The following is a 20,533-nucleotide window of genomic DNA, read 5'->3' as shown; positions in this document are numbered from 1 at the left end:
ATTTTATTTTTTCAGAGAACCAGCTCCTGGTTTCATTGACCTGTTCGTGTGTGTGTGTGTGTGTGTGTGTGTGTATGTGTGTGTAGTCTCTCTCATGTATTTCTGCTCTAGTCTTTATTATTTATTTCCTTCCTGCTGGTTTTGGGTTTTCTTTGTTCTTTTCCTGTCTCCTTATACCTGTAAGGTAAGTTAAGGATTTTCTTGTTTCTTGAGGTAATCTTGTATTGTTATAATCTTCCCCCTTAGAACAGCTTTTGCTGCATCCCAAAGATTTTGGACTCTTTATCTTCAATTTCATTTGTTTCCACTAGGTTTTCATTTCTTGTTTGGTTTCTTCATTGACCTGTTGAATATATAGTATAGTAGCATGTTATTTAGCCTCCGTGTATTTGTGTTCTTTCCAGATTTTTTCTTGTGATTGATTTCTAGTTTCATTCCCTTATGGTCAGAAAAGATGCATGATATGATTTCAATCTTTTTTTATATTTATTGTGATTTGTTTTGTGCCCTAACGTGTAATCTGTTCTGGGGCATATACCACATGTGCATGAAAAGAATGTATAATCTGTTGTTTTTGGATAGAACATTCTGAGTGTATTTTTTAGGTCTATATGGTCCAGTATGTTATTCAAAGCCATTGTTTCCTTGTTTATTTTCTGTCTGGGTGATCTGTCTGTTGATGTAAGTAGGGTGTTAAGTCTTCTGCTTTTATTATATTACTATTGATTTCTTCCTTTATGTCTGCTGTTAGTTGATTTATGTATTTAGGTGCTCCTACATTGGTTGCATAAATAGTTATAATTGTTGCATGCTCCTCTTGGATTGTTCCTTTATCATTTTGTAGTGTCCTTTGTGTCTTGTTACAGTCTTAATTATAAAGTCTTTTCTTTTGGATATAAAAGAAGTATTGGTACCGCAGCTTTCTTTTAAATGCTTCTGTTTGCATGTATATGTTTATCCATCCCTTCCCTTTGAGTATGCATGTGTCTTTAGGTCTGAAGTTGGTCTTTAGGCAGCATAAAGATGGGTCTTGCTTTTTTATCCATTCAGTCAACCAGTATCTTTTGATTGGAACATTAATCTGTTTACATTTAAAGTAATTATCGATATATATGTACTTATTGGCATTTGTTACTTGTTTTATGGTTGTTTTTATAATTCTCTGTTTTTCCCTTGCTCTGTTATCTTGTGGTTTGATGTTGTTCTTTAGTGATATGCTTTTATTCTTTTTTCTTTTTGTGTGTCTGTTACAAGATTTTGATTTGTGGTTACTGGTAAGTTCATATATAGCATCTTATGCAGATGACAGTCTGTATTAAGTTGTTGGTCAATTATGTTGTAACCCATTCTAAAAACACTCAATTTTTACTCCATATCATTTTATTTTGTGTATTCCTTGACTGAGTTTTATGGGTATAATTGATGTTACTGCTTTTGTGCTTTAATCTCTGTACAGGTTTTTTTAAGTGATTAATCTACTTTAATTATGTTTGTATTTAGCTGTGGAAGTTTTTCCTTTCATAATTTTCTTACTGCTGATTATTGCCTTTTCACTCAATCCCTTTAATATGTCTTGTAAAGCTGGCTTAATAGTGATGAAATCTTGCAACTTTTGTTTGTTTGGGAAACTCCTATTCTGAATGATAACCTTTCTGGGTAGATATTCTCAGTTCCACATTTTATTCTTTTCAGTACTTTTAATATATCATGCCACTTTTTTTTTTAGCTTCCAAAGTTTCTGCTGAAAAACCAGGGTAATTTTCAGCTATTATTTCTTCAGATAAATTTTCTGCCCCTTTTTCTATCTCCTTCTGGGATCCTTATAAATTGCATGCTAATATGCTTGATGATGTCCCTTATTTCCCTTTTCATATTCTCATTTTTTATTGTTCCTTTTACTTTCTGCTGTTCAGCTGGGTTGCTTTCCATTCTTCTGAACTCCATGTCACTGAGGGTTCTTCTCCCTCCTGTAATCTGCTCTTCATTCCCTCTAGGTTGGTTGGTTTGTTTTTTCCAGTAAGCCCTCTAGGGTATTTTTAATTTCAGTTACTGTTTCTCCATCTCTGATTGGTTCTTTTTTATATTTCTTGTCCCTTTGTTGAAGGTCTCACAGAGATCCTCCGTTGTTTTCTTAAGTACAGTGTTTATGACCATCACTTTGAATTCTTTATCAGGCGTATTGCTTATTTGCATTTCACGTAGCTCTTTTGCTATGGTTTTGTCTTGTTCTTTCATTTGGGACATACTTTTTGGTCTCATCATGTTGTCTGTGTTGGTTTCTCTGTATGTTTCTCTGTATTAGGGAAGTCATCTATGTCTCCTCATCTTCAAAGCAGTGGCCATAGGAAGTAGTGGTGCCCTGTACCACAGTGTCCCCTATTTACCAGAACCAACAGGCATTTCACAGGAGTTTTCTCTGTGGGTACACTGGGCAGGGTTTGGTCCCTGTGCTGTTGAAGGGCCATTCTGGGGCTGCCGTGGGCTTGTAGTTGGGTGGTGTTTGCTGTTAGACCAAATACCTGTTCTCAGCCCATCTGCTGGGTCCGCATTCGTACCAAACTGTGGGGTGCTCTCCCGGTGTTGTCCCTGAAAGGCTTTCCTTTGTGGGCACGGCCTGCAGTCAAACCGTATGTCTGCCCTAGTCCTGTCTGCTGGGGCTGTAATCCCACCAATGTGTGTGGTTATATTCCCCTCTCTCCAGAGCAGGCCTCGCTTTAGAGTGGCGCTGGTCCCTGCTGGATTGTTTCGAGGGCATGTCTTGGCAGGCACTGTGGTGGCATGGATGGGGCTGGGTGTGTGATATTAGCAAGGTAGGTGATGAGTGTTCATGCTTGATTATTGCTAGTGTCAGATTATCTAAGCTTCGGTGGGGGGATAGGGAAATGTTGCCCACCAGCTCTTTTGTTCTTGGACAAGTCTCCTGAAGATCCCTGACCCTTCAGCGCATATTCTGAGATTAGTAAATACATATGTTTCATGTATACCCAAGGCTTTTTTCAAACTGCTGCTTCTGTGCTGTATCTCCTCCAGCTTGTTTGTTATGCTGGCTCTTTAACGGTGGGGGCTCAGTTTTCTGTTGCCCTCCACCTTTTCCAGAGCTAACTCTGTTAAAGTACCTGGAGTTAAGCTGCTGGTTTCCACACCAAATATTTTGGGGACTCGTCTTCCTTGAACAGCTCTTCTCTGCCTGAGGTTCATGGTGTGGGGTCTGCTTCTCTCCCTTCTCCATGCTGTGTCCCTCCCATTTGTGGTTAGTCTCCCCAGGAGTTTGGTTCCCAATGGAGTTTCTGCCCGTCCTACCCTTTTGGATGTGTCCTCTGTATGATTAACTGTGGAAAGTCTGTTCTGCCAGTATGCAGGTGGTTTTCTTTTTTCTTTTCCCTTCCCCTTTTCTCTCTCCTTTTCTGAGAGAAAGAGTATGAGCCTGGGTTGGTGTGTTGTGGGGGGAGGGGGGGAAAGGAGTAGGGAGAGGGAAAGAGAGAGAGGGAGAATCCCAAGCAGGCTCCATGCCCAGTGCGGAGCCTGAAGGGGGTGCTCAGTCCCACGACCCTGAGATCAGGACCTCAGTGAAAATAAAGAGTCGGGCCCTTAATTGGCTGAGCCACCCAGGTGCCCTCAGGTCGTTTTCTGAGTTAGTTTCACTGATGTGGCTGTTATCTAGGTGTATCTGCCATTATATGAATTTTAAATTTCGTTGTCCTTAAGTAATGTTGGAGTATGAAAATGCTAATTTATTTAGATCATTTCTATGGGTGCTTTCAAGCTGTTGTAGCGTCAGGTAGTCCTGACAGCAACCATATGTGGCGCTCTGTCTCTTCTCTTTTCTGCTAAGTGCACTGTAAGTTAGAGTTAACACATTTATAGACCAGATGTTTCAAGTGCCACACATACTGCCATACCATAACATTCTGGATAATATTTATTACTAGTGCATACCTATCATGACAAAAGGAGAGAAAAACAGGTTTTGAATATATAAAATACATTAGAGTATGAATTAATTTATTATTGGATTGGATGGGAAATTTTTGTCTTAATTATGCAGTGACCTTATAGCAGAGCCAAAAGAATATAATAAAAGTTGACATTATCCAACTCAGTATTTATCGCAGTATTCCCAACTCACTGAGATTAAAAGAAAAATTAGAATATTTAAAGCAGAATATCTTCACAAAAATAAAAAATGAAAATACAACCAAAGTAAGTTTAGCTGTTTGATGAATTGAGGAATGTTACAGCACTGTTCGGTTTATTTGAGTAGTCAGTGTAGAGAGTGAAATGACTGGGAACTACTCCCTTTGAATAACATGTATGGGGAGAACTCGAGGTGAAAAGATTTTAAGGAAGTTGAGAAAACGCTAATCAGTACAACCTGAAGTAGAGTGGGCTAAGGTGTGTTTTAACTGGTAGTGAGAAAAATAAACATGGAGCAGAAATAGGCTTAGTTGGACAGTTTACAAAGCTAATGCACATGGAAGTGTTGAATGCCTCTGGCCATTTTAAGTTGTTAGAAATAGAAGCTGGGTGGCTCAGTTGTTAAGCGGCTGCCTTCGGCTCAGGGCGTGATCCCGGAGTTATGGGATCGAGCCCCACATCAGGCTCCCCTGCTGGGAACTAACTTCCTCACCCACTCCCCTGCTTGTGTTCCCTCTCTCGCTGGCTGTCTCTCTCTGTCAAATAAATAAATAAAATCTTTAAAAAATAAAAAAAAGAAATAGAAGCTGGAGATCCTGACTTGCCCAATTCCATGGGTGTTTGATATCTTAGCAGTCAGCGGTAAAGGTTTATTGTGATTTTTTTTTAAATATTAAAAACTTTTTTTTTTTTTATGTTGGGGCTGATTTTGCAATTTGTTGAACTTGAAGAACCACCTCAACCACACTGAATGATCTGGCAAATAATTTTTGCTGCAGACTTGGTAATGCTTCCACATGAATTCAGTCAAAACTATAAAATAGTGCTTATATATGAGATATACATGTGGTCAGGTCATTTTGGTGATAGCTACTGTTGTTTGAATCACAAGTAATGTCAGTCTGCTTTTTATGTTCCCCCTGCTTTCAAAAATTAAAAAGTAGGGTCTCTATTTCCAACAAAAATTAGCAGTAGATAACATTTTCTGAGCTTATACCGAGTTCCAATAGCCTATTTAAGAGCTCGATGCAATTGCAAAGATGTCCGTATTTCGTAATCCATTTAATTGTGCAAATGAGGAGTGTTTTCACTCAGCCTTCAGTTGGAAGTGATTAATCTACCATGTAATGATATGTTAAAAGGCAAACATCAGGAGAAGAATCTAGTAGACTTGTATACTTACTTACCAGTTGATGACTACATTCAGTTAAAATAATTTGCTCATGTATTCGTATCAGTATTTGGCACTACTTCTGTGAAAAGACATTTCAGATAGAATATATAAGATCTCATTACAGGCCAGCATTAATAGAAGAAACTTTACAGTTGATTTCAGTGAGAGGGAACACTTAACTTTAAACCCCAGTTAAGCAGAAATGTTACCCCATAAAAAAAAATTTCATCCTCTTCAGTGGATATGTATTACAAAGAAAATTTATGCTCAGTTTTCATTACCATTATATTTAGAATTTTTTAACAGTAAAATTTATGAGAATTTGTTTTCTCTTTGTATTAATTATTCTCTTTTATTTTTCTGTATATATTGATGCTTTGGTGTCTTGAGGACTTGTGGGCCCTGGAGAGACTGCCCTTCCCAAGCCAGGCATTTTCTAGAGACAGTAAAGGACTCACCTATTAGTGTGACTTTCACAAGCAGACCAAATAATACTTAACCTGTACCCCCAAACATCATCTTTATGGAGCTCTTACACTCTGGGCCACTATTCCCCTGCCGTCATTACCCCCTGGCCAGGAACAGATAACTAGAGACAGCCCCTATATCCTAGTAAAGAGAAAACAGTCTGTTAGCTTTATTTTTAGAGCAGAAATAATTTCACATTAGTTTGTTAACCTTTTGCACTGTACTAAGTATTAAGAAAACAAAGAAGTTAGAAGAAATTATTCCTGTCTTCAATTTGGAGAGATAAAATGCATATACAGAAGAGAAGATAAAACCATCTATTTTTTTTGGCTATTGAGAATCCAGTTTTTATTTCACATAATTATTGTTTATAGTCTTTTTTTTTTTTAAGATTTTATTTTTAAGTAATCTCTACACCCAGTGTGGGCTCCGAACACACAACCCCAAGATCAAGAGTTGCATGCTCCACTGACTAAGCCAGCCAGGAGCCCCTGTTTATAGTCTTTATCTACAACTTTGTGGAGCTGTCATGGTGAATGTAATTTTAACTGTTATAGTCTGGCTTGTATTAAATACACTGAGTAAATGCTGACCTCATCCAAGTGGTTTATCATCTCTATTTGTATAATTTAAGAAATGAATTAATGTTTTAGCTTATGAATTTTAAAATACATAAAGGATCACAAGTGGAGTTTATGAAAAATAAACTTTATTTTTTAGAGTATTTTTAGGTTCACAACAAAACTGAGGGGAAGGCATAGAGATTTTCTTTATATCTCCTCCCCCAACACATGCATAACCCTCCCTGTTATCAACATACCCCGTCAGGGTGGTACCTTTGTTACAGTTGATGAACCTGCATTCATATACCATTATCACTAGAGTGCATAGTGTACCTTATGGTGCATTCTTGGTGGTGTACATTCTGTGGGTTTGGACAAATACAATGACATATCCACCAGTGTATATACAGAGTAGTTTCACTGCTTCAGAAATCCTCTGCTCTGTGATCCCTTTTCCTGTAATCTTTTGCAAGTACACGTCTTTTTCATTGTCTTCCTTAATTTTGCCTTTCCAGAATGTCATATAGTTGGAATCATACAGTATGTGGCCTTTTCAGATTGACTTCTTTCACTTGGTGATATGCATTTAAAGTTCCTCCATGTCTTCGTGGTTGATAGCTCATTTCTTTTTAGCATTGAATATGTTATTGTTTGGATGTACCACAGTTTTTTTAATCCATTCACCTGCTGAAGAACTTCTTGGTTGCAACCAAGTTTTGGCAGTTATGAATAAAGCAGCTGTAAACATCTGTTTGCAGGTTTTTGTGTGGATATATGTTTTCAGCTCTTTTGGGTGAATACCAAGAAGTGTGTTTGCTGGATTGTATGGTAAGACTACGTTTAGTTTTGAAAGATACTGCCAAACTGTCCTACATGGTGGCCTTACCATTTTATACTCCTTTCTGCAAAGAGCGAGAGTCCCTGTTGCTCCACATCTTTATCAGCATTAGGTATTATTAATGTTTTGGATTTTGGCTACTCTAATAGGCATATGGTGATATTTCATTGTTTTTAATTTGCTTTGCCCTGATTGACGTTACGATGTGGAGCATCTTTTCCTATGCTTATTTGCCATCTCTGTATTTTGATGAGGTGCCTGTTAAGGTGTTTGGCCCAGTTTTTAACTGAGTGATTTTCCTATTCTTGAACTTTTTGAGTTCTTTATTTTGGATACCAGTCCTTTCTCCATATGTCTTTTGTAAGTACTTTCTTCCAGTTTGTGGCTTGTCTTTCTTTTCTTCTGACTGGTTTTTGGTAGAGCACACATTTTTAACTTTAGTGAAGTCCAGCTTACCTCTTCTTTCTTTTGTATCATGCCTTTGGTGTTGTATCTAACCGTATTGCCAGCCCCAAGGTCATCTGGATTTTTCTGTTATCTTCTAGGAGTTTTATAATTTTAAGAATTGGTTTTTTTTTTTAAGTTTTAGGTTTTTTAAAAGATTTTATTTATTTATCTGAGAGGAGAAAGAGAGAGAGAGAGAGAGAGGGAGGGAGGGAGGAGTGGCAGGCAGAGGGAGAAGCAGACTCCCAACCAAGCAGGGGAGCCCAACATGGGACTCGATCCCAGGACCCTGGGATCATGACCTGAGCTGAAGGCAGACACTTCGACTGAGCCACCGAGGTGTCCCTAAAGTTTTAATTTTTAAGTTAGAATGTTGATACATGTTTGATGAAGAAAACCTGAGAAACACAAGAAAAGAATCACCAATAATTCTACCATTCACAGATAATCGTTAATTTTTATTTATATCCATATATCTTCTTATGGATATTTGCAGATACTCATACTTAATAGCACTTAGAATTTGAAAGCTGTTGAAGTCTTTTTAATTTTTAAATACAAAGTGATATTACTGTAAGTGACTGCTGATGTCACTTATTGATGGGGAGCATATTTGATAAATCTGAGTTTCATGAATAGAGGATTATCTAAAACCTTCTTTATACAGAGCAATCATGTAGCTCTATAAACTGCTTTGTTGACGTACTATATCAGGAACATTGTCTCACTTCAACATTTTTCTGTAACTTGATTTTGAATGTCTGCATAAGATTGTAACTTACAGATGAGTGGATTTTTAAGTTGATGAATAGGTATAAGACTTCATAATTTACACCCAAAATTGGGAACTTAATTTACACATTACTTTGTAATTTGATTTTGTTTCCACTTAGTATATTATGACTGTTCTTTCAGGTTAATATATATACTTTTAACTTACTAATTTTAGTATTTGTGTAATATTTCACAGTGTGGAAGTTTCTTATTTACTATTCTTTTTTTGATGGACTTTTGGCAACTACTAGCAGTGCTACAGTAAACATTATTATACATACATCCTTTTTGTATTGGTACATTTATTTCTTTAGGGCAATTTTCTCTATGTAGTAGTATTGCTGGGTCAAAGGATATATCTTTATTCTTTTTAATAAATGTTGTCAAGTTATTTTTCAGCAAAATTGTATCCGTTCCAGAGTTACTCCTTAGTGTTCAGAAGATTCCTGTTTTCCTGCTTTTATGTCTAAATTGATGAAAAATGGTCTTATTTTAATTCCATTTGTTTCATTGCTAATGAGGTTCACCATCTTTGGTGTATGAATTGGCCCTTTGCAGTTCTGTTTCTGCAGGTTGCCTGTGTTCGTCTATTTTTTTAACCTAGCATATTCCGTGTCGGTTTGCTTGTTCTCTTCACTAGCTCCAGGGTCCAAGAGCGTTTTCTGCACATGGTAGGCATTCAGCAGTTAAATGAAATAAATAACATCTGAGGAGTCCACTCTTTAACCATAATAAAGGATATCCTGTCTAGCTGTAGGTTTCTTAGATTTGGGATTGTTTTTTTTCTAGCCATGAACTATTGTTCCAATGTCTTCTGGTTTCTAGTGTTAACTGGTGAGAAGTCTAGTGCTAATCTATTCTCCCTCCTTTGTAGGCAACCTTATCATCTTTTTCTCTGTATGATTTTTCTCTTTATGATTTAAATTAGATTGTTTCTGCTTGTTATCTGTAGATATATCCTTTTCCATTAAACTGTCTCTCTCTGCCCCCCTCCCCTCCACCTTCATGTTAAACCTGAATCTCAGTGGTAGTGTTTCTACAGCTAGGGAAGTTGTCTTCTGTTATTCTCTAAATAAATATCAATTTGAGTTTGTTCTTCACGGCTCTTACAGTGATGATTTTATCTCTTTATGTTTTGTATCATGAAATTGTTTCCTTTTGATCTTCTGGAGTAAAAGGTTCAGTTCCCATAAAGGATTATTCTTTATCATTTATTCTTCATATTTGTCTGATTTTCCTAGTAGGAAATGTTTAGCTCTGGAAAGTCTTGTTTCTGTTTTCAAAGTACCTCCTGAGAGTCCTTAATGTTTTTGCCATAGTTTGCTTGCATTCTCCTCTCTGATCTGTGTGGCTCATTAGTAGGATCCATAGACTTCAGCTGTTTCATTTATTACAGAGCTTCCCGTATAAATGGTACTTTCTTTCTTGTGTTCCACATCAGCCACCCACGGAGGTCAGGCTTTCATGTGGGTCTCTCTGACAATGCAGACCAGCAGATGTTGGCTAAAATGGCAGTTTGCAGAGGCAGACAAGCTCATAAACTCTTGTCCTCTGTCAAGGCTTAGGATGAGTCTCCTCTACTCTCAGATGGTCTCTGTGTGTGGGGAAAAGGATTTTCCAGACCAGGAGGTGTGGGAGCAGTTCAGTTCAGTTGCAGCCTCTACTCTAAGTCTCCTGAAGTCATCAGGATAATGTGGATAGCCCTGTGTCCACTTCCAGGATCAGTCACATTCAGCCTTTTTGGGGCAGTAACCATGGGGTTCTGCTTTTTAAGTTACTTAGAGAACTTTGAAATCCTGGTTCTTTGCCCAGTGCCTCACAGAGTAAAGCAAAGCAAAACTTTCCCTCTGCCTGGTCCCTTAGCATGTATTCTCTCCCACAAGAACTCAAGAGATCTTGGTGACTTAGACATCTCCAGACTCATCCAACACATGCTTTGGCAATTGTACTCTGAGAGGAGGAGGAGAGATTAAGAATGTGGGGCTCAGCCTTTCTGTCTTAACAGGATCCAGAAGTTAACTTAAACCATTTCTATCTATTGTCCAACATTTTGTTTGCCTCTGCCTGCAAAAGAGATTATTTTTAATTATCTTTTCTCCCCCTCCTCCTTCTCCCCCTCCTCCCCCTCCTCCTTTTTCCTTCTTTCTTCTTCTTTTTTAGACAGGAGAGCAGGCTTGGGGGAGGGGGGCAGAGGGAGACAGAGAATCTCAGGCAGGCTTCATGCTGGGCCACCCAAGCGCCCTTTAGTTTTCATTTCTCACATTGTAATGTAGGCTAAAACAGATGGAGAACCGTCAGTTATATGGTACTAATTTAGAAAGGCCACTGATATTTTTGTTATCTGTTCAGTAAGGCAGTCACTCTTCTTTGCAAATAACCATTTATACTAAAAGATACTCTATCAAGGTGCATTTGAAAATAATGTTAGGGGCGCCTGGGTGGCTTAGTCGGTTGGTTCAGCATCCAACTCTTGATTTCGGCTCAGGTCATGATCTCAGGGTTGTGGGATTGAGCCCCCACCTCAGGCTCCAGGCTCAGCAGAGAGCCTGCTTGAGATTCTGTCCCTCTCCCTCTGTTGCTCACCTTGCATGTGCATGCATGCTTGATCTCTTTTTCTCTATAAAATAAATTTTTAAAAAATATTAAAAGAATTGTATACTATCATGGAATGGGTATTGGGTAAGTGAACTTTCTAGGTAACCAGGCTTTGATTGGATTCTGAAGCTTTACTGATTTTGATGGTCCTTTTCCTCAAATGCATTTTCTTAGCCTCTTACATGAAATACATTGATTATAAATTAACTATTGAAGATTCAGAGTTACTATGGTAGTAAATTTCGGAGGTGTCTAATATTGCTAGGCACTATTATAAGTGCTTTATGTGTATTGAAATTAATTCACAACAGTGCTCTAAAGGTAGATTATTTTTCCCTATCGTACAGTTGAGCTGAGAAAGGTTAAGTAACCTGCTCAAGATTACAGAGATATTGTGTACCTAAGATCATATATCTGATAATGGAATTCTAAGCTATGCAGCCTGGTTCTAGAGTTCCAAAGTCTTAATTCTGCTTCACTGCCTTTCACTATTGGCATGGTTGTTTAATCCTACTAGCTATTGTGGAATGAAGCTGAACCTAGGAGATACTTTGAAACTTGCTTTTACGCGGGGCACCTGGGTGGCGCAGTCGTTGAACGTCTGCCTTCGGCTCAGGGCGTGATCCCAATGTTCTGGGATTGAGCCCCAGATCAGGCTCCTCCACTAGGAGCCTGCTTCTTCCTCTCCCACTCCCCCTGCTGTGTTCCCTCTCTCGCTGGCTGTCAAATAAATAAATAAAATCTTAAAAAAAAAAAAAAGAAAGAAAGAAACTTGCTTTTACAAAACGTCATTGATAGAATGTGTAGGGAAGGATATACAGTTGCATGATCTGTCGAGCAGTATGACATAACTCTCTGCAAATTAAGTCAGGGCCAAAGCAGCCACCCTGTGTACTTTTCTTACTACCTGACCTTCCCCACTCAAGTATTGTTATTCTGTGCTTTCAGTCGTCAGTTAATACAAAATTCTGTTTCTGTATCACCAACAGAACCGTAGTCGTCATCTTATCAACTGGTACCTTAAAAAGAAATCTCACTGTTTTTTAATGGGGTATGGGAGAGAAAATCCTTTACCATTTTAAGAATTGGTATATAGTGTTTTTGGGGAGAGTGTTTTCTCTGAATTTCAGAAGTAAAATATCATTTTTGTAAACATGATTTCAGGCCATAATTATCCCTAAAATTTTTGTCAGTTTTAGACAATAGGTAGCCAGGCACAAGGAACATTAAAATGAATTTTAAGTACTGCCTCATTTTTAGGACTCTGACAGATAGTAGCCCAGTGTCTTTAGGCATATGTCCAAGTATTTTCACTGCAATTTTACTTATAATAGAAAAAAACACTGGAGTCCTTTGATTCTGCGTTCCCATCCAACCACCGGTATGGTGCTGAGTCCTGGCTCTAGTTTACTGTCATGCTCTTCTGTTCTTCTCACTGCCGTGACTCAGTGCAGGTCTTCTTATATCTTGTCTAGATTGCCTACAGCTGAAAACTTTTAGCTTTTCTTTCTTCTCCACTTGAAGTGCATCTTAATTATGTATAGCTATTTCTAAATCAGAGCTCTTACTCTTATTTCAAACCTTTCAGTGGCTTTCATTGCATTCAAAGTGTGTTCCAAATGCTTAGCCTAGTACTCAGGACCTCCTGTGATCTGGCCCCAGACTGCCATCCCAAGTCTGTTTTCTTCTGCTACCTTGACTACTCTCCTCACACCTAGCTAAATGGAAGTATAGCAACCTGAAAGTGAGTGTAACGTGAATTAGAATGTAACTTACTTGTGAATAAGTGAAAGAGAGTTTAATTTAGAATTCCTCTTGTGTTTTGATTTTTTTCCCCAACATGTGAATGTCTTGAGTCACCAAATAACAGCTGAAAGCACAGTGTTCTGACAGAGTGGGGTATAGCAATTTGCAGAGGCGCACAGTCCTGTACACAGTCCCCATTCATCTCATTTTTTCCCTTTCATTTTGGTTTGACTAGACTGTTTTGGAAGTGATTATTGTGCAGTTCTCCTGGATCTCTGAATTTTGTTCTCATTTCCATGATTTGATGTTCTTAGCCTTTCTTTACACTATTTTTGTTAGATTATTATTGTTCATACGTAATATTTATTGAACCATTATCACAAGTCTTGGTTTAAAACAACCATTTGTTTACTCTTTTTCTGTGACTTGCTCTGGGTTTGGTCAAGAAGTTCTCCTGGTCTCACCTTTAGTCACGGATACTGCTGCTGTTATCTGACAGCTCCCCTGGTGTTTAATGATCCACATGCTTTCAGTCCCTGTCTAGTAGTCGACTTGAGATGTCCACCTTGGTTTTCTTTGGGACCTCTTATTCTCTAGTATGCTAGATGAGGCTTTTTATGTGATGTTAGAAGCTTTTCCAGAGAGCAAAAGGTGCTGCTGCAAGTCCAACCATCACTTTCATTTCTTTTTCCAAATTAGCTTTATCGAGGTACAATTTATACAGTAAATGCATGTCTGAAGTGTACAATTTGATAACATTTGAAACCATGACTTAAGATAGTGAGCTATGCATCATTCCTACACATTTCCTTGTACCTTTTGTAATCTCCCCCCCCGCCCCGCCCCCAGTGATCCACCTCCCTTCAACCACTCATTTGCTTTCTGTCACTACAGGTTAGTATTCTGTTTTACTGATGTACTGCAACTGGCTTGACCATTCATCTCTTGATGGGCTTTTGAGTTGTGTTCAGTTTTTGGCTATTCCAAGCAAACACGTATGAGCATTCATATACATACAAAATATTTATATGGACATATATTTCCTCTTATGTTGGGTTAGTACTCAAGAGTGAAACAGCTAAATCATGAGGTAAGTAAATGTTTAAGTTTCTAAGGAAATGCCAAGCTTTTTCCTGAAGTGGTTGTATCATTTTATGTTCTTACCAGCGGTGCATGAGAGTTCTCTTTCCCCTTTGCCAACATATGGTATGGTATGACTCTTTAATTTTAGCCTTTCTAACAGGTGTATAGTTTATCTCATTGTAGTTTTAATTTGTATTTAATGAAAATGATTTTGAACATTTTGTATTTGCCTTGTATGTCTTTTGTGATAAAGTGTGTGTTCAGATCATTTGCTCATTTTATTGATTGGATTCTTTGCTTTCTTATTGTCAGAGTCAGAGTTCTGGATATAAGTCCTGTATTATATATATACTTTATAAAGAATTTCTTCTAATAGGTGACTTGTCTTTTCATTCTCCTAACATTGTTTTTTGAATGATCCACATGCTTTCAGTCCCTGTCTAGTAGTCTAAGTACTTAATTTTGATGAAGTCCAGTTCATCAATTTTTATTTTGTGCTTCATATTTTTTTATATCTTCTTCTGGAGGTTTTATTATATATATATATGTATATATATATATATGTATATATATATGTGTGTATATATGTATATATATATAAATGTGCTTGTGTGTGTGTGCATGTATATGTATATATGTATATATATGTATTTTTTTAAGATTTATTTATTTTTAGAGACAGTGCGGGGAGGGCCAGAGGGAGAGAGAGAATCCGAAGCAGAGTTGGTGCTGAGCACAAAGTCCGATGTGGGCCTTGGTCCGATGACCCCTGAGCTGAAATCGAGTGAGACACTTAACCAACTGAGCTGCCCAGGCACCCCATCTTGTAGAGGTTTTATTATTTAGGTTTTTATATTTAGGTCTGTGATATATTTTGAGTTAATTTATGTACATGTTGCAAGGTATGGGTCCAAGTTCAATTTTTGCAGTTTGTTGAAGAGGTTATTGCTTCAACACTATATTTCTTGTCATCTTTGTCAAAAANATCATGACCTGAGCTGAAATCGAGTGAGACACTTAACCAACTGAGCTGCCCAGGCACCCCATCTTGTAGAGGTTTTATTATTTAGGTTTTTATATTTAGGTCTGTGATATATTTTGAGTTAATTTATGTACATGTTGCAAGGTATGGGTCCAAGTTCAATTTTTGCAGTTTGTTGAAGAGGTTATTGCTTCAACACTATATTTCTTGTCATCTTTGTCAAAAATCAGTTGTCCAAGTGTATCTGTGTTTTTGTCTGTATTTGCTTCTATTCTATGATGTGTTTATTTGCCTGTCTTTATGTTAATACAGCATCATTTTGATTAGCTTTGTAGTAATTTTGAAATCCCAGTGTCAGTTTTCCAACATTGTTCTTTGTTTTCAAAGTTGCTTTCACTGTCATAGGATGTTTTATTTCCATCTGAATTTCAGAATAACCTTGTTCTTTTTAAACAGGGTTTTTTGTTGTTGTTGTTGTTGTTTGTTTTTTTAAGATTTTATTCATTCCAGAGAGGGGAAGAGAGAGCAGGGGGAAGAGCAGAGGAAGCGGGACAATCAGACTATGCACTGAGCACGGAGCCTGACATGGGGCTTGGTCCCAGGACCCCGAGATCATGACCTAAGTGAAACCAAGGGTCAGACACTTAACTGACTGAGCCACCCAGGCGCCCTAACCTTGACAGTTTTGATGAAAGTGTCTGCTGAGATTTGGTTGAGATTGCATTAAATCTGTGGGTCTATTTGGGGAGAGTTATCATCTTAGCATTATTGAACCTTTTGACCTAATAACAAGATAAATCTTTTCATTTATTTAGATATTTTTAACTTCAGGGTTCTATTGTCAGTGTACAGCTATTTCATATCTTTTGCTAGATTTCTTCTTTAGTTCTTATTTTTGATCCTGTTGAAAACAACATGTTAATTTTCTGGCTCTTTACGTATATAGAAATGCAGTTGATTTTTCTGTATTGATCTTGTGTATTGCAGTCATGCTAAACTCACTCTGGTATGTTTTTGGTAGAGTCCATCAGATTTTCTACATAGATGACAATGGCAAAGGACAGTTTTCATTTTTCCTTTCTAACTTAGATACCTTTTATTTCTTTTTCATGCCCGATTTTACTGGTTATATTGTCCACTACAATGTTGAACAGAAGAAAAGCATTTGGTCTTTCACTATTAAGGATGTTGTTCTCGGTGTTTTGCAGATCCCCTTTATCAGGTTGTGGAAGTTTTTCCTGTCGTGCTAATTTGCTGATAGTTTTTAATCAGGAATGCTTTATAGGATGCTTAATGCTTTTTCTGCATTTATTGAGACTATCATATTATTTTTCTTTTTTGGTTTATTAATATGGTAAAAATATTTATTGATTTTTTTTTTAATGTTAACCCAACTCTGCATTTCTGAATAAATCCCTTTTACTTCCGATGTATTCCTGATACTATATTGTTAAATATTATCTGCTAAAATTTTGTTTAGAAGTTTTACATATATTTTAATAAGAAATGCTGATCTGTAGTTTATTTTCTTATAATGTCTTTGGTTTTGGTTTGAGGGTAATGCTGGCCTCATAAAATAAGATGGGAAGTGTCCCCCTCCTCTTTGGTTTTCTAGAAGTATTTGTGTCAAATTGATATTTCTTTCTTAAATATTTGGTAGAATTCACCAGTGATACCATCTGAGCATAGTGTTTTCTTGTGGAAAGGATTTTAGTTGAAATTTAAGTTTCTTGTAAATAGAAAGTAGGCCTATAAGGTACTTGCATTGGCAATTTCTGTCTGTCAAGGAATTTGTCCTTTTAATTCAAGTTGTAATTAATACCTCTAGAATCTGTAGTGATGTCACTGCTCTCATTTCTGATAGTGGTTATTGCACCCACCCGCCCTCTGCCAGTATGAGTAGAGGTGTATCAATTTTAATGATTTTATTTAAAACAAAACAAAACAAAAAAAAGTAAGAATTTGGTGTCATTGATTTTTATTTTTGTTTTGTATTTCATTGATTTCCACTCTGACCTCTGGTATTTCTCTTTTTAGTTTGCTTACTTTGGGTTTCATTTGCTCATCTGCTTGTAGTTTAAGGTGAAAGCTAATGTCATTGATTTGGGATTTTTCTTTTTTTCTAATACAGCTCTCTAAGCTCTAAAATTTCCCCTTAAGTACTGCTGTAGCAACATCCCACAAATTTTATTATTCTGTATTTTTTCAAATTCCTTTTGATGTCTTCTTTGATCCATGAATTATTTAGAAGCATATTATCTAGTTTCAAAATATTTGAGAGTTTTCCTAAGTCTGTCACTGATTTCTAATTTTAATTTTACTGAGGTCAAGGAACATATATTGTACCCATTTTATTTTTACATGTGGTAAAATCACAACATACATTGCTCTTATTCTTGTTTGAAAAGTCAATTAACTTTTAAAGAAGTTTAACTGAAACAAATGAAATTTGGATTAAATTTAATACAACTTTTTTCTGATTTCTACCTCTACACTTGGGGACCCGGTTTATACTTATAGTAGGCCACTTGAAGTCCCACAACTCACCAGTTCTCTTTTAGCTTTATTTTGGGTTTTTGGGGGTTTTTTTGGGGGGGGTTCATTTGGATAATCTTTACTGCTCTGCTTTTATGACCAGTGAATTTTTCTCTTGCCGTATTTAATCTGCCATTAGTCATATCCACTATATTTTGATCTCATATTTTAGTTTTTATCTCTCAAAAATGGTTTGGGTTTTCTACATTTCCTAATGTTTTGAACATATGGAATACGGCTGTAACTGTTTTAATGCCCCTTTGTGTAAGTTCTAACATTTAATTGAGTTCGGGATCATTCTTGATTGGTTGATTTTTCTCCTCATTGTGTCTCATGTTTTCCTGTTTATCTGCATATGTGGTAATCTTTCATTGGATGCCAGACATTGTTATTTTACTTTGTTGTGTGCTGGATATTTTTGTGGTCCTATTTATCTTGAGTTTCATTCCAGGATGAAGTGATGATTACTTCCAGATAGTATGATATGTTCATGTCTTATTTTACTCTTTGTAACGTGGGTTTTGAACAGCACTCAATAAAACTGATTATTCCCCACTACTGAGGCCATACCTTTCTAGGATCACCACAGGACTACTTCTCTGAGCATTCTTACTAATTCCCTGTGAATTATGAATTCTTCAGTCTGGCTGTGGGACAGGCAGTGTTCTCAGGACTGTTGGAGCACTGTTCTCTTTACTGATCCTTTTAGTTTGACTTCTCTCCTGCCTTGAGTAGTTTCCTCACGTGTGTGTATATGGTCCTCTTGGATTTCTTTTGTGTGCAGCTCTCCTCTCGCTGTACTTTTTGTATGAATTGTAGCTGTTTTATTCCTCTTGGGCTCTCAGCTTCATCTCCTCAGGTTGGGGAGTCTGCCAGGCTCTGCCTTAGTTCCCCTTTTCAGTGCCATGACCTGGAAACCTTCCNAACTTCCCAAATGCCCAACAAGGCAAAATATAAACAAGCAGTTAATAGTATTGATGCCATCAACAACCACCACTACCTCCAGATTTCAAACTCTTCTTTTTAAACTGTGGGATTATCTGAGATAGTTTGCATTCTTTTTCAAATCTCTGTTTGCAATTTGCAGTTGGAAAAAAAAAGATACTTCTTTGAGTATTCGTACCCTGACTGAATTTTTAATGCATTATTAACATCCTTTAAAATTGTTTCTAGAAAGTTCTTTTTCTGCTAAGTGGTGTTACTAGAGAGAGACAAGTCTGTTCCATTCTCCGTTTAAGTAGTGATTTCTTTTATTCTCTTGATAGCCTTTATTCTTACATGTCTGTGACCCTTATTCATGGATATACAAAAGAAAGAGATATGAGGGCTTGTCATTCAAGTTGCCTACAAAAATTGTTAGGCCTTTGTAATTAAAACCAGAGAATCCAGTAAAATAATCCTGGAGAAAGAAAAAAAAATTGATGTGGGTGAGAAAGAAAAAAAAAATTGAGATATGGTAGGAAAGAGAACTCTGAGGTTCTTTATTTTGTCTTTTCATTTTCTTAGAAAAATTAGGGGTGTGTGTGTGTGTATTTGTGGGAGAGAGAGAGAGCAGGAAACAATGGGTATGAGTATTAGAAGAAGGTATTGGGACTGCTGCCTGTAGATTAAGCAGTTGTATGCTTATTTGCAGTATTTTGGTGGTTAGAAGGGAAAAGCGATCATAACACTGCTTAGTAACAGTTTTGGTATAGTTAACAACAATGATGCTATTTTTTAAAGATGATCAGTTATTACCAAAACTTTTAAAATTGTTCAGAGTCAGGACTTTTTAAAGGAAGGATTGTTTAGGAAAAGATCAGTGAGATCTGGACGTATATAGCATTTATATACATATGAAGCTATGGATCTTAGTAAAGATTGATACAAAATACTGGAATAGTAAATCAAGACATTACTTATAATTTTGTCTAGTATACCATTTATATAAAATTTCTAAATGCTGGTGCAAAATGATGCTGTATTTTCTCTGGCATCATAGTCTTCTAAGCACTTGTTAAAAGTATATTGTTAGCATCTGATATTCTGAAATGTTGAACTTTTGACCTTGAGTGACTGATCTTCCAGACAGCTTTTGTATGTTATTCGTGTAAGTCCTAGGCTATATTATTTTACTTTTCTAGCCCATTTAAGGTAATAATACAGTTTACAAATTTCAAAGTCATTAATCTGTGTAGGGGTTATGATGTCTAATATGGTTCGATTTGAATCTGTTTTCCTTTGATCCCAGATTCTCCAGATTTGAAGAAGGTAAAATTGCACCTGAGAAATTAGAATGATGATCTTAGCCTCTTTTCTTTTGTGTCCCAATATATTGAGCTAGAATTTTGAAATACGTATGATTATGAAATAGTAAAGTTTATAGCTTAAACAAAACACCTGCCTGCTGAAGAAATGGTTTTTCCTCTGGCATTCCTTTACGTGAAGAACAGAAGCAGGTACTAGAAAGAAATTTGAAACCTTGAATAATTTTTTTCAGTTTTTTTGTTCTACTTTGAGTAAAAGCCCACCTACTTCATCCACCTGCTTCTAAAATGATAAGAGTTCAGTATGAATACATAGTAGTTGGGGCCAAAAAGTTGCCACTTCACTCAGGCCTGAAAATGTTTGGTTAGAAACAGCTAAATATAGTATTTTATGTGTTTCTATAAATGTGTAAAGTGATTGAGCTTCACCATTGACAGATATGTGCCATGATTATGTAAGGCTTCAATACAATTTGTATTTTAAAAGTATTTTGTTAATTTTAAAAAAATTAACTGATGTTCAGGTTTGGAAATTGGAGGTTTGCTCTGTTTTTCTTCTGTGTCTCAGTGTATCTTACAGTAAACCATTAGAGGCCGGTTGATTGATTTTGAAATATATAAATGTTATTCTGAAGTTATATTGTGTAAACTTTGAGTAGAGTCAAGAACTTATCATAGTATTTGGTGACATTTTTGCTTTAAAAGATTAGAAAAAAAATTATTTGCCATATTGCAGAGTTCAAAAAGTTATGTATATTTTGTAAAATAATAATCTGCTATTGAATACTGTAACTATTTTAGAGTATTAACATCTACAGTACATTATGAACTATTTCAATGACATTATGAAATATTATCGAAATATAAAAGCTCTTTTTGTTGGTTATATTAAACAAGAAGTTACTTTTTAATTGCATACTTAGAGTATAGCTCTTCAAAAGAGGGCTCCCA

At 36.6% G+C, this 20,533-nt stretch overlaps 1 protein-coding gene across 5 annotated transcripts in view; it reads left to right on the top strand.

Annotated features, from left to right (window-relative positions):
* The window catches only part of RIC1 (RIC1 homolog, RAB6A GEF complex partner 1), a 187,599-nt gene that overhangs the window by 84,486 nt on the left and 82,580 nt on the right, over nucleotides 1-20,533 (top strand). The gene's annotated exons all lie outside the window — the stretch shown is intronic.

This window comes from Ailuropoda melanoleuca, chromosome 17 (genome assembly GCF_002007445.2).
Source record: "Ailuropoda melanoleuca isolate Jingjing chromosome 17, ASM200744v2, whole genome shotgun sequence".
Taxonomy (NCBI): domain Eukaryota; kingdom Metazoa; phylum Chordata; class Mammalia; order Carnivora; family Ursidae; genus Ailuropoda; species Ailuropoda melanoleuca.
The sequence above is the reverse complement of the archived record's forward strand: the minus strand, read 5'-3'. Positions and strand labels throughout refer to the sequence as shown.